Source organism: Varroa destructor, unplaced genomic scaffold (assembly GCF_002443255.2).
Source record: "Varroa destructor unplaced genomic scaffold, Vdes_3.0 BEIS01000005.1, whole genome shotgun sequence".
Taxonomy (NCBI): domain Eukaryota; kingdom Metazoa; phylum Arthropoda; class Arachnida; order Mesostigmata; family Varroidae; genus Varroa; species Varroa destructor.
Window position 1 is genome coordinate 19543407 of NW_019211458.1, and position 12884 is coordinate 19556290.

Here is a 12884-nt window from a genome sequence, read left to right on the forward strand (position 1 = left end):
TAAGCTGTATTATGGTTATATTATAGATGACGTAGAAGGATGAGACGAGGAGCGTCGTTGACAATTTAGTTGATGTTGGTGTTCCTATAGCAGCAATCGCATCCCGGACAGAACTGAGCAGACCGTATTATAGTTACATAGACAGATATGCATGCATGTGCAAAGCTGCATTGACTCCGGGATCGCTGCGATACACTGCCCTTGACTTCATCAAATACGCTTCGTTCTGCCATCATATTAATATGCCAAACGACGGAGGCAGTTACATAGGCGCGTCGTACTGCCAAACGCAAGGGTGATAGTGAGATTGCCGTGTCGGTTTACGACCTATGACGTGACTCGGTGCAGCTACTGCCGATGCGTTGTCTTCAGGTGGGGGGGTTTATAGCTGAGGTCTATGACTTCGCCGGGAAAATAGGCATGCTCGAGCCAGCCGACACAAGCAGCTTTGTACGTCGAAGCCCGCATACTGAGAAGGGTTGCCATCAGCAATTAGCCTTAGAAACGTAAACACTAGCGAAGGCAAACGTATAAGAATCATAAATAGCAAGCAAAAAAAAAAGCAAATCTTAAATTTCGTTGTCGCACTTGCTGTTGCTTCTATAGCTAAGGTACTTGGTTCTCGACTGTATAGCAGTATCTAGTGAAATACAATGACTAGTCTTTCTCATTCAAAGAGGTTTAGTTTAGAGGGGAATAGCCAACTCATCTTCAACGATGCCCACATACTGTCTCGCTAATGCACCGCTATGCCTACAATGGTCTGCCGATGTCACGGAACACACAGATCCACAAAAGGGTCAAGTGAGATCCATTTCTAGATCAGCTGCAAATAGAATGAATAAAAGATGACACTCATGCACGCTTAGCAGCTGGACGATTGTTGTGTTACGTCGTATAAAAAATGTGCACGCTCTGTTCGTGGATCTTGTACGCCGTTCGCCTTATCTGCGAATCTAGCTCGTTAGCTATCCTTCTACGCAGTGAATGTGATCCATTGATCCAGTAATTGAAATCTAGTTGAAACGTTCCCTCTACGACGCGCACGTCTGTTCTTTTCGTGTCCTTTTTCGTCGAAAACAAGCATACGTTCTCAGCCAATCGTTCCCTCTACTCGGCATTCACGGAAATGGTCGTCTCCTCTGCCCCTTTACACTGACTGGACTGTGTTCTATATAGATAGACATGTTTATTTGTAGCTACATTGGCCAGACCGAATGATGGTCCTTGAAAGGTGCCTTCCCTCTAGACACACAACTCTCCCTTCCCGCTTAGTACAAGACTGATTCCGTTGTTTTGACGGAACCCAACAAAATAGCATCCTGTCACTTTACGTTTATGATCAACATATCGAGTCGAGTCGTTCTGATAGTAGCCCCTTGATAACACTGCACGATATCGCTCAAAAAAAGCGCCAATTAAAAGTAATTGTCCAATTTCCCTTTCCAAGGTCTTTCTATCGTACATATGGCTGGCGATCTCTTTGCTCTAAAAGAACATCTGCGAGCGTCGCGCCTAAGGCTTAAGGGAAGCTTTACGTGCACCCCTTGATGCGTAGTCATAGCATCGAACAAAGGTACCCCGCAATATCGGTAGAACAGTCCTATCGCCTACAAGTACGCATGTGGTGACCAGCAGCAACCTCTAGTGCGCTATCACATCATGATACTTTTTATTCTGGACAAGTTGCGGTTCAAAAGGTGTCTTGAGCCTGGCGACTGGTGTCAGCGGTGCGATCCCATGACCCGCGGCATCAATAGCGGCAGTCACCCTGGAAATAGAAGTCGCTGAAATATGAGTCTAGCCGGTGACAGCTTGCTTTCCTGACACAGGCCTCTGCCGCCTTGCAGGCAGGGATTCTGCTTTGAAAAACACGGGATGTCGGCAGCATGACACGTCGAGCAAACATCGTAATCGTCCCACGATTGTATTCTGTCTGGTATCGTCTTTAGCGCCGTAACAAGTGGTTTAACTGGAACGTTCAAAAATGGACACGATTTAAGGCTAAACTTGTTGGATTCTGTTTTCGCATCGATACTGCCTCGTTTATTGGAAATAAAGTAATCAACGTCTAGATGAAATGATCACCGTATAGTAACATCGGCGTGGCGTTTGCTTGCTTAACTTACTTTTAGCTCTTCGTTAATGTTGAGCGAAGTTCTAACTTTGGTGCGACGGAATTTGTCGACGATTTCAGGACAGTAACTTACATAGCCATACTGCGCGAGAACAGAGCATTAGGTCAGTAAATAAGTGATGTTGCTTTCTTTTCCTATGCCCAATTGTTATATTTAACTTCTCACTGTTTGTTTTCTTTTATAATTTACTTTGCTTAATTGCTAGCCTAAGCTATCTTCAATTATCAGTCCCATTTTGTGTATGCACACCCAGTGCTAAAGTTCTTTATACTTGATTTCGTTGAGTTTCTGATTATTGCCTCGAACCAGTAGCTACACAGGCTGTACCATTGCTAGGCTCCAACCCTGACTAAGCTGTAACAACAACTAAGTCCCAAAACCAAAAAAAAAGCGATACCAAAGAGATTCAAAAAAACAACAAAAAAAAAAGCCAAAATGCTCACATTAGGTACTTGGTTTACTCTCACCGATGAGTCTCTATGCAATGAACGATTGTTGGTGATGATCACCCGGATGATATTGCTGATACAATATATACGCTGGCTATAGGCGTTATTCTAGCTCGATCCTGTTTCTTCGGAATGACGTAACGCGGACAGCGACAGTCGGCGGCATACGCTAAAACAACAATAAAAAGAAACAACAGGTAGGAAAACGACTAGAAGCTCGCGTTGCGAATGCAACAGGAACTAGTAGTAGGCGGCCTGCCGAGCACTGTCGAGTATAATAGTGTTCAAAGTGAAACAAAATGACGTTAGCATATATGCATCCGATAGGTTTTTTTGATATTTCGTTACTTGGATTTCGTGGTTCACACTTCTGGGCGCGTGTCGCACGATACCTATAGAGATTTACTTTTAATCGTTTCTGGTGACGTTCCCGCTGCTGCTGTTGCTGGGCCGTTTCCTCTGATGGGCTGTCTTTCGCCTTTGACAAACAACAGAGTGGTACGCTCGCATGGTGATCGATGAAGAACGGCGATCACAGTCGTATACGAATATATGGCTGTAGTTCACCGCCTGTTCACAACTTTAATCTCTCTCCCATAACAGGCCGCAGTTTAGGAAGAAAACTCACGAGAGTAAGCGGCAGAATTAGAGAGAGAGAGAGAGAGAGAGAGAGAGATGGAAAAGCGAACGAAGCTGGGTCTTTACCGGCACATTTCTGCCCGCCTCTGCGTCTTCGAATTCATTAGGAGAAGGAGGCTGCCGGAGAAGCTGTGGCTGAGTGAGTAAGCCTCGAGCGGGATAGGTCACCAGTAGGCGAATGTTGTCATCAGTCATACAGGAAAACATCTTGTTGATAGCTGTGCCTGCAATAACGCCCTAGAGGTGTTCGCGCTAGCCAATAGCTGTCTGCCTCGATGAGCAGGCAAGGTATGGCCTGCACATGCTGAGGATAAACCATACGCATCGTCGTTTCTAATCATGGACATTGAACAGGGGGTCGACCAGGCTGGCGGAAGGAGTAGAGAGCCGACTGGAAAATGTGGTCTTGGAAAACCTAGAGAAATTGCTATAAATACTCTGGACTTCTTTTTTCGTCTGGTGTCTTCTTCAGCTTGTAGTGGGGTCTATACGGGGCCTTTGGTATTACCACCTTAAATCTATGTTAGATGTCTATGGAATGGTTATCCCAACCTCATGTCGGAGTTCCCGGTTTTCATGTCCTTCTTGTTTTGTTTTCTTGTGTGTACGTACATTCAGTCTGGGCCATATCGACTGAACAGTTGCTTAGCAGAGCAGGTGCTCTCTTGTACTAGATGAAACAAAACTGAAATCTCTGAATATGGCTGCCGCAGCAAATAGGAAGTGTAGTTAACATCTGAAACCGTTGTCGGAAACGCGCCGTCTGGAGGCGTCAGCAGCGCCGTACAACGCGGTTTCGTAGTTAACGGTCGCTCTTGTTTTTCTACATGCTGCCTCTAGCGCCACTGGCGTTCAAAATGCAGATATCTACTTCGGAATGCCAGCGGCCCTGATAGAAGATATTCTCGTGATACATCGGCAAAACGATGAGCAGACAGCAGCAGGTCAACTCTAAGTGATGCCACCTAGACTAATGACACGGCTACGTGATGTGCCCTCGCGATAGTAGTATTCGAGCTTCCGTTATTTTTCTAACGGACATCTTAGGCAAATATGAGATGACAATATAAATCACGCTTAGCAGTACCAGCGAACAACCAGCCGTCGACCAGAAGGTGGCTAGCATAGATGGCATGTCTGTTGCTATTACTTCTCGGGACACGATGGGTCGAGACACCCTTGTTCGACTGCCTGTCGGTATCCTGGGAGAGCGCGAAGAAGATCGAAAACTTCGTTGCTGTCGTTATCACTGAATATAGGAACTCGTTTACAATATGTATTGCCAGTCATCTATCAGAAAAGCTGAGTCTGTCACATTTATATTGTAAGCTGAACGATATGAATCGCTTTGTTATTATTTCACATATGATGCTAAACGATATAGATATATGACAGTAATATTGCTACACGTTACAATTGCAACTGGTGTGATGTGAGTACTACTTACTATATTTACCCTGAAACACTGGGCAACTGGTCGGATATATTTGCCAAGGAAAAAGAGTAAAGATTATTAGACCCCGTAGGGAGGAGTAGATAGCATTTAGCTATTGTTAACTGGACAGTATTTAGTTGAATGTAGAAGTCTCAGACGTTTCGCGTAACGAACTCAATATTATGCCCTTAAGAAAATCGGTATATGGGATATTTTAGCGTATGTTTCACAGGATGACATCTATAAAGAATAAAATGTAGGACCAGCAACAGATTACACATCTAAGTAAGTAACTTGTATCATCTTCATAAGGGAAGCAGAGTATTAATGGTAGCAGAGTATTAAGGTTCCCTATTGCGCGTAATAGAACAATAACAGTAAGACTTTTTAACTTTTGACCAACTTGCCAGTTTTAGGTACTATTCTAGGCATTCTTAGTAAGCATAGGAGAGCTGCTAAAGATCTATATATTGCCCTAATAATAACAGCTTATCTACCGTATAGACAATAACCCTATTTTGTTCAGTGTTTTGAAAAAAATTGCTTTCCTTTCACAGTTAGTTTATGCGTAGCCCGATAGATTTGCATTCTATATGCTTGAGACTTTCGCGTGACGAAGTCGGCCCCGTCACTTTTAGGACGCACTCTATCCTCTCTCATGTTGAAAACTGTTGTAGGTCTTGAGGCTGGTTGCAGAGGGCGCTCGAGAGACTCGCACAGAGAGCCTTATCGACTCAGTGGCCTCGCCAGGAAGCGCTTAAAGTGCTTGTCCTAACGGACTTAGCTAAGCTGTCGTGTATTTGACTTGGTGCCACGATGGCTGAGCGCTTTCGCGAGGGTCGGCATCACAGCTATAAAGCTGGACCCATTTGCTTTTTCTTTTTTTTTTTTAGCTTTTTAAGAGGCTAAATTGCGAATAGTGTCTTTCAAGGGCAGTTGTTGATTGAACTTAGTGTATGTAGGTTCATTAGCAGGCATTGTTTTCTCGATTATAGATAGGGACAATCCTAAATATATTCTTGGAAGGCTGTACTCACTGTGACATAATCTCGTATTTCGTGGAACTTCCACTTTTGCCTTGCGGGTATCCTCCAACCGTCTACTGATGGACGCAGATCAGAGCCTGCGAGTGATATTAAGTAATTTTATATATCTAAGATTTACTTTTGATCTAAGGACTGAAGATTATCAGGAGCAGGTCGGGCGTGTTCAGTGCCCTAGGACGGAGTACTTGAGACCAAATAGCATGCTCTACTTTAATAACCTCTTCAAAGCAAGCTTAAGGACCGTCGTACCTACTTCTGTGAACGTTGCTGTCTTTAAAGAGACAATTTACTCTAAAAACAGACGCTCTTCTACTTCATTGATGGCGGCCTGGAAAACAACTACATTGTCTGTACGATGCTTAGTGGACGGCAAAATGTATAAAGCATGTTACATTGCCAATAGTCATTTATAATTAGAACTTATTAATATAGAAGGCGCAGTGATTTTTTACGATCGCAGATAATTTAGCTGAATGATATAATCAGTGTAGAACAGCTTGTTAGAATCTCGAACAGCCAACGACTTCCCCTTCATAAACGGATCAGCTAAAAAGCAAGCTATCTCACGACGCTCAGGGTAGTAAGTGGCGTTTAGTATGAATCAGTGAAAGCAGAGGAGTAACGTTGTTCGTGAGCCAATTACGTATAGAATATATGAAGTTGCGGATATGGGTAAAGAAACAAGGAGACAGAGAGACAGATGACTAGCTGACACACAAGTTGATCTTCATTTTAATATAGTGATAAAGCAGTGTCACGTTGGACATCTTCAAGTCACCGTTGTTCCTAACGCTCTGCATGCTAATGCATTATGTTAATAAAGACACCGATCTGCTACAACGACGGCCACAGTGTCCAGGTTTCACTTACTATTATGTTGATTATGCCAATACGTGCGCCTCACATCGCTCTATATGTATAATATACAACGAATAAGGTCATCAAGAGATGAAAAAAACGAGTTAAAGGGGCAGAAAAGCAGCGGCGAGGTCTCTCATAAGTTGACAATGACGGCAATGGTGACTACTTATTTATGATAAATTCACGAAGATGTTCCCGAGAATGATTTATATACATCTAATACGTCTTTTTTTTCTGTTGTATCTTTTGCTACTTTCTATTTCTCTGTATTTCTCCCTTCGGGTTTAACATCGTCACTGTTTTCATGCTCTGCTGTTCAGAATGAGACAGCGGTCCACTTCGTACACGACGACAGGCCTGCGCAGGGTGCACAATCTCCGCGAATTTTCGCCTGACAGCCGCAGGGCATCGATGAGTTCACGCACTCCAGGAACTCTGTCGCTTGCTTTCCTCTCTCTTTTCTAAAAAACAAAAAGCTAAAGACGACAGCAGCAGCAGCAGCAGGCGCTCCACGACGCCCGGCTCGAGCCTACCACGTCCGAGCCACTTAACAGAAGCAGGCCACGCAACATCAGCATGAGGAACGAGAAAAAAGAGGGCCACAAAATACAGCTGAGCTAAATCCTCACAGCGAGTGGCCTACGAGCGACAAAAGAAGTTCAAGGCATAATAAGAATAGGCGAAGAATCACAAAAAGATCTAGCAATCCTCGTAGAAGCAAAACGGCCGCAGAGTCATCCATCGACGCACACAACAAAACGTATAAATAAATAAATAAAGTTCTCATGTAAAATTAATGCGCACCACATGACGTCGGCCATTCGTCAGACGACTAGAGAACACAAGGCCTAACTGAATCACACAATTTTAGCGGAGCCGCCGCCGACGAAGGTGAAGTGAGTCAACGGCGAAGAAGCCAGCGGGTAATGAAAAAACAACACAGAATAGACAAGCGAAAATGTATAATATAATGGAGGGTACACCATGTAAGGAACATCGATAGAGACATATCTATGTTGATCGTGTACGTTGACTTCCCAGCATCGTCGGCGGCGGCGGCGCAGCGACATCGACGGAACGTAACAAGCACGAAATAATGATGGCAGGACTGCAAAAGAAAAAGTGAGAAAAAATAGAAGTTGCAAAGAGAGAATTAGAAAGAAAATAGATAAACCGCATAGTAACAGATCGAGCGGATACGCACCAGAAGTAGGATGCGTGTCGATAAAGGTCGGACATAGCAACGATGGCGACGACAAACGGTATTACGCAGTGCTCTGTCGGATGCGACGCCGGCCGTTGCAAGATGGTGGTGATGTGGTTGCTTTTGCGCCATCGTATGTCCACTGAATATTAGTATATGCGGACCGCTAGGCAGATCTAGCCTAGAAATATGGCGCCGGGTACTTCAGCTGATGTATCCCCTTCTAGCTTGCGTCTCAGATATTATGTATTCGTTGTTCAAAACGCATGAAAGAAGCACTGATAGCACGAATCAATGCGCGTTTTTGATTCGAGACAACTCGACATATAAAAATCTAGAACATCAACTTTGACGAGCAGGTACGATAGCGGTCCGATTGTCCGCTTCCATACAGCTAATTTCTTACTCTACTGCAGATGACAATGGACGGACGGACGGACGGATGAGTAATAGACATGTTCAAGCGAATTTTTCAACCTTCAGTAGTTTGGTAATATATTTTACGTTTTGCAAGCTTCTTTCTTCTTCTTTACTTACAGAGTTAAATCGAGCTACTTGAATTTAGCACGAACTGGGGGGCTTAAGGAAACGACAACGAAATAAGGGACAAAGGTATGATCACCCTAAGTAACCTTAGATGCGATTGGAACAGAAAGAGCTTGCTTGAAGAAACTTGGCATTCTATATTCATAAATTTAAGACTTCCGGGAAACGTGCCACCATGCCATACAAGCAATACTGGATATAGGTGGCCAATGGGAGTTCATTTTTTGATGTCTTGACGATGGCGAACTGTTTGTGTTTGGCGAAGATGTAAGCGTTGGCACAGAAACAAAAAAGGTCATGCGTTAGAAACCTCGGCCACACTTTAAATGCGCGTCCTGAAAATACATACAGAGATTAGAAATAGCAGGGACCCGCAATAAGTTTGGGAAGCGCTTAACTGCACTTGTTCTCACTGAGCGGCAACTCTAATAGAACTATCTCCTTCGAAATACGTTGATCCAAACATTGTTCCCCACAGCACGAGGCACTACTTGGATCAGCGGCATTTTATCATCTACAAAGACTTGCTAGTTACGCTCGATAAAAAGATGAACTCTTCTGTCTTGTCGACATGGGCATCGAGTGGCGACGTACGGCAAAAAACACAACCTAATTCAATATATACGGGATAGATTTTTTAAATGTGTTTTTCGCTTCTGCTGATTCCTAACGACAAAATCATTTAAGAATTAGAGTTTTTAATACAGTTGCTCGACTTGGCCATAATGAATCATTGGGCGCGTGAACAGCCAAAGACACAAACAGAACCACCTTCCGTTTGACTTTTTTGCTACTGACAGCACCGTTTGTACTATATGGAATATAATAAAACAAGGCGTACAATGATGAACTCTAACGTGATTGCGATATCTTATCGTGAAGAAAAACAAACCAGTAAAAAAAAAAAAAAAAAAAAAGCTTTGAAACGGCTTGTACGACGAGGTTCTATGTTGTCAACATGTAACAGCCGTAAAATCGTATAAGGTGCGACGCAGTTCTCACGGTATCTGCTGTTAGATAGACTGTATCGAGAATGTGCGTGTTACATATAATTGGTAATCTGCTTGCAAAGATAACGATATATGTTTCTGAATATATAATTTGCTCAGTCTCTCTCAAGTGTTTGTTTTTTTTTTTTATACCGACATGTGTAGTAGTATTTGATGTCCGTTAATGAATAGGGCGTGCACTGGAAAGATTCCACTTGGCCAAAATATCTGGGGACCTTGTGAAGTAATTTTGAAATAACACACCTTCCAGTCATTTTTCTAGCGACACGGTAGCGATCGTTGTCACGATTGCGCCTATTTTTGACATAGGCACAAGCGCGCTATAGGCTTCACTAATTACTGCGACCGACTTGCTCATCTTGCTGATCAATAAAGTTCGATCAAAAGCAACGTCTCTACGGGGCCAGTACTATGTGGAAAACTATACTGCAGATCATATTCTAGCAGTGCAGAAAAACGCAGACAGTAGCAAGCAGATTTGCGTTATTTATAGTAGAAAATAGATGGAAAAACCGGTGAGAAGAGGAGAGCGCAACCGTGTGTGCGGTGCCAACCGTTGTGATTCTATCGATAATGCCGTATCTAGGTCTTTACGGACTGTAGCAATAATTTATAATGCTTGTAGTTGTATTGGGTGGCAGTGACAAAACCAGAAATTGGGTAGAGGGCTTGGCTTGCATCAAATGAAATTTTTGCATTGATTATTGCCACAGTTCAGGAAAATGGAAACAGACTCAGAATGTCATCGGCAGGTCGCAGCAAAATCGAAGGGCGACCAGTGTAAACGTGACGAAAAGGGTGTGAGAGCCTGAAAGACTTCCAGTTCTATATGCTGCGGTGTTACAACTGCCCTTAGCTGCATTATATATAAGAGTGTGTTTCCTTCATTCGTTTTCATTAGCGTCCTCTTACTAACATGAACTTAGGCAAAAAAGACAGGATAGAATAGACCGAATGAAAGTGAATACACAAGTATAAATAGGGACATACACATAGACACGAAATCGAAAAAAAAACACGGGTTCAGCACATAGCGGGAAACACTTATATATATATATATATATATATATATATAGGGAGAGAGAGAGAGAGAGAGAGAGAGAGAGAGAGAGAGAGAGCAGTGTACAGCATGGCGAAGGGAGAGAATGCCAAAGTTTGAAAGGCTCGCGTACAAAAACGGTAGAGTGTACGTCTTCTACGTTCACAGGTGATGCGAAGAAACAACGCCGCATATAACTATGTATATTCGCATCTACACATCCTATCCACTCAGTTCCACAGGCCATAAAATGGGAAATAAAGATAGCAACAAACGATGAAAACATTCACAGTATAGCCGCAGTGGTATTATCCTACGACCAGCCGCTGCAATACGGGAAACGCATCGAAAGACTCAAGCCAAAGTGAGAATATCTGTGTTTGTGTGAGTGTCTACAGAAGACACAAAGAGCGACAGCAGAAGATCACAAGAGGTGAAGATGCTTCGCCATCACAGGTTATATTAGTGGAACACTTACTTTGTTCGATGAAGCAGAAACGACAGCCATTTTGAAGTAACGAATTGTCGCGGACCGCAGCGGGCATATCGCCCTGTTCCACCATGCATCCTGTTGTACTGATATAATAGTACAGCCGATGTTAACTGCGCGATTGCCAGATCGACAGCCATGCGATTGGTCGCCGGCAATCGAACACAGGCCGCGACAGCAGAACCGAATCGCCCCTGCTCAGCTTAGAAATCTTGGCGATATCCCGATAGAGGGTTGCAGCAGCTGGTCGCAAACCTGTACAGAGCTTGAGACGGCGACGAGCATGGAGCGGCACGCAAGCTGCCGTAGGCGAACGTCGAGTAAAGGTTCGTCCGCCTACCTTTTGCCTCGCCGGAGACTCATAGGGAGAGGAAGGAAATGGACGAATCGTAGAAACCATCATAGACACAGTCATCTCAGACGATGTTATGTCGGATGGCTGTCACACAACAGCAGGTCTAGTAACGCCAGAACGTTTATCGACACTAAGGAGCGGCAGCCAAGGCAAACGGACAGACCTGCTAAAGAAAAGGGAAAACGGTCTGTTCATTTTATTGATATTAGCTTGAAAACGATATAAAATGGTGGCCGATAGACGGCTAGCATGGAGAAATAGATTTCTTTTTTTCTCCCACATTAGATCGGCCTTTGTGGTTGAATCCGAGACTTCGAAACAATGAGAGTGCCGCGCTGCTATCGACAGTTTCTCTAGTAATGCCAACAGAGCGTACATATATATGCATACTGGATACCATTTTCAGCGACGTCTCGCTTCAGCTGCTGCTTGAGTCAGAGAAGGCGTTCGCTGACGGACAGAATCAGCTGAGCTTCGTAGACGAAACTTGGCAACCTTCGAGAGAAAGATGCTAAGATCAAATCGTTTCCTAGACAAGTTTGAACGACGCGCGTAAACAGCTGCAGGAGCGAAACGCATCCGTCCAACGAAGGCTTGCTGCGTAGAAACTGTCGATGTATAGAAGGCCACGGCAACTGTAATAAGACGAAAGTAGGCTGGCCTCCTTAGCGGCCTGACCAAATAGTTGGCTTTGATGGCGAACCAAAGAAACTGCAAGATTACTACTGCAGTAAAATCATCGGTGCAAAACCGAGGCAGATATAGACGTTTAGATTGAGGTCAATCGTGTCGAACTTATCTCGGCCTTCTCTATATGTAACTGCTACATAATATAAATAATAATAATAACGCAACAGGATGATTGTATCTCATGATTCATAAAGTACATATCAAATACGGACATACAAATACACACAGAGACACGTTGATAAGGGTCTGCATGCACAGATCAGTGGAGGGTGAAGACGGCGTATTCGTTGAATTATGTGCAGAAAACGATCCTATGTACATTCCGTTAAAGCTATCTGAACTGCTGTAGTCGGCAGCTTTGTGTAATCCTAGAAAAACCGTGCCACTTACTTCCGGGAAACAGATATTATTCTTTCATAATGTATCATATAATTCAGTCGCAACTACTTGAATATATACATATATATATATATATATATGCAATCAATTGTTACGACCACGTTTTGCTCTTCATTGACGCAGATATGATGCTGTTGCAACGGCTTCACTACATAGCGTGTACAGTTTCACCTTTTAATGGTTTTGCTTACTGTAGCTGTCTGGTACCCGGATCTTCTATCTGCATCTAACTTCCAATTTGCCTTCCATCATGTGTAACGTACTCAATGCAACATAGAACATAATCAGCTGATGATGGATAGTCACGATATAGAGCCGGGAGCCGCTGTCGACGTCGCTCAGGTGTACTGACAACAGTAATCAAGTTTAGCTCACCGGCCGCTGACTTTTAAGAGTTGTTCGTTCTACGACAGGTTTTAATATCGCTGTTTAGCGTTGTTTCAGGAATCTGGTATGGTAGAAAGCTCGACTCCCCGCTAACGTTCATATACGCCACCAGTCGACGGATTCGATCGCTTCTACAGCTTCAGCAGGCTCGTCCGTTGCGACCTTCGTGCCATTTCAACGTTACTCTACAGAACAA

The 12884-nt window shown here is 43.7% G+C and overlaps 2 long non-coding RNA genes across 9 annotated transcripts in view; one reads left to right on the forward strand and one right to left on the reverse strand.

Moving 5' to 3' along the window:
• The window catches only part of LOC111251524 (uncharacterized), a 24347-nt gene continuing 11463 nt past the window's right edge, over positions 1-12884 (reverse strand). For 4 of the 8 annotated variants that reach the window (XR_015328387.1, XR_015328390.1, XR_015328386.1 and 1 more), the window contains 5 exons: positions 7773-8653; positions 2994-7207; positions 2582-2756; positions 2130-2219; positions 1-1972 (listed from right to left, as the gene is read on the reverse strand). This is a non-coding gene — a long non-coding RNA (uncharacterized LOC111251524). Of the gene's footprint in view, positions 1973-2129; positions 2220-2581; positions 2757-2993; positions 7208-7772; positions 8654-10845; positions 10987-12884 lie in introns of those variants that run through there. The other 4 variants (XR_002673828.2, XR_002673829.2, XR_015328388.1 and 1 more) reach the window with 4 other exon arrangements.
• LOC147755396 (uncharacterized) lies at positions 4439-8290 on the forward strand. Its single transcript, XR_015328393.1, has 2 exons — positions 4439-4550; positions 6889-8290. It is a non-coding gene; the product is annotated as an uncharacterized LOC147755396 (long non-coding RNA).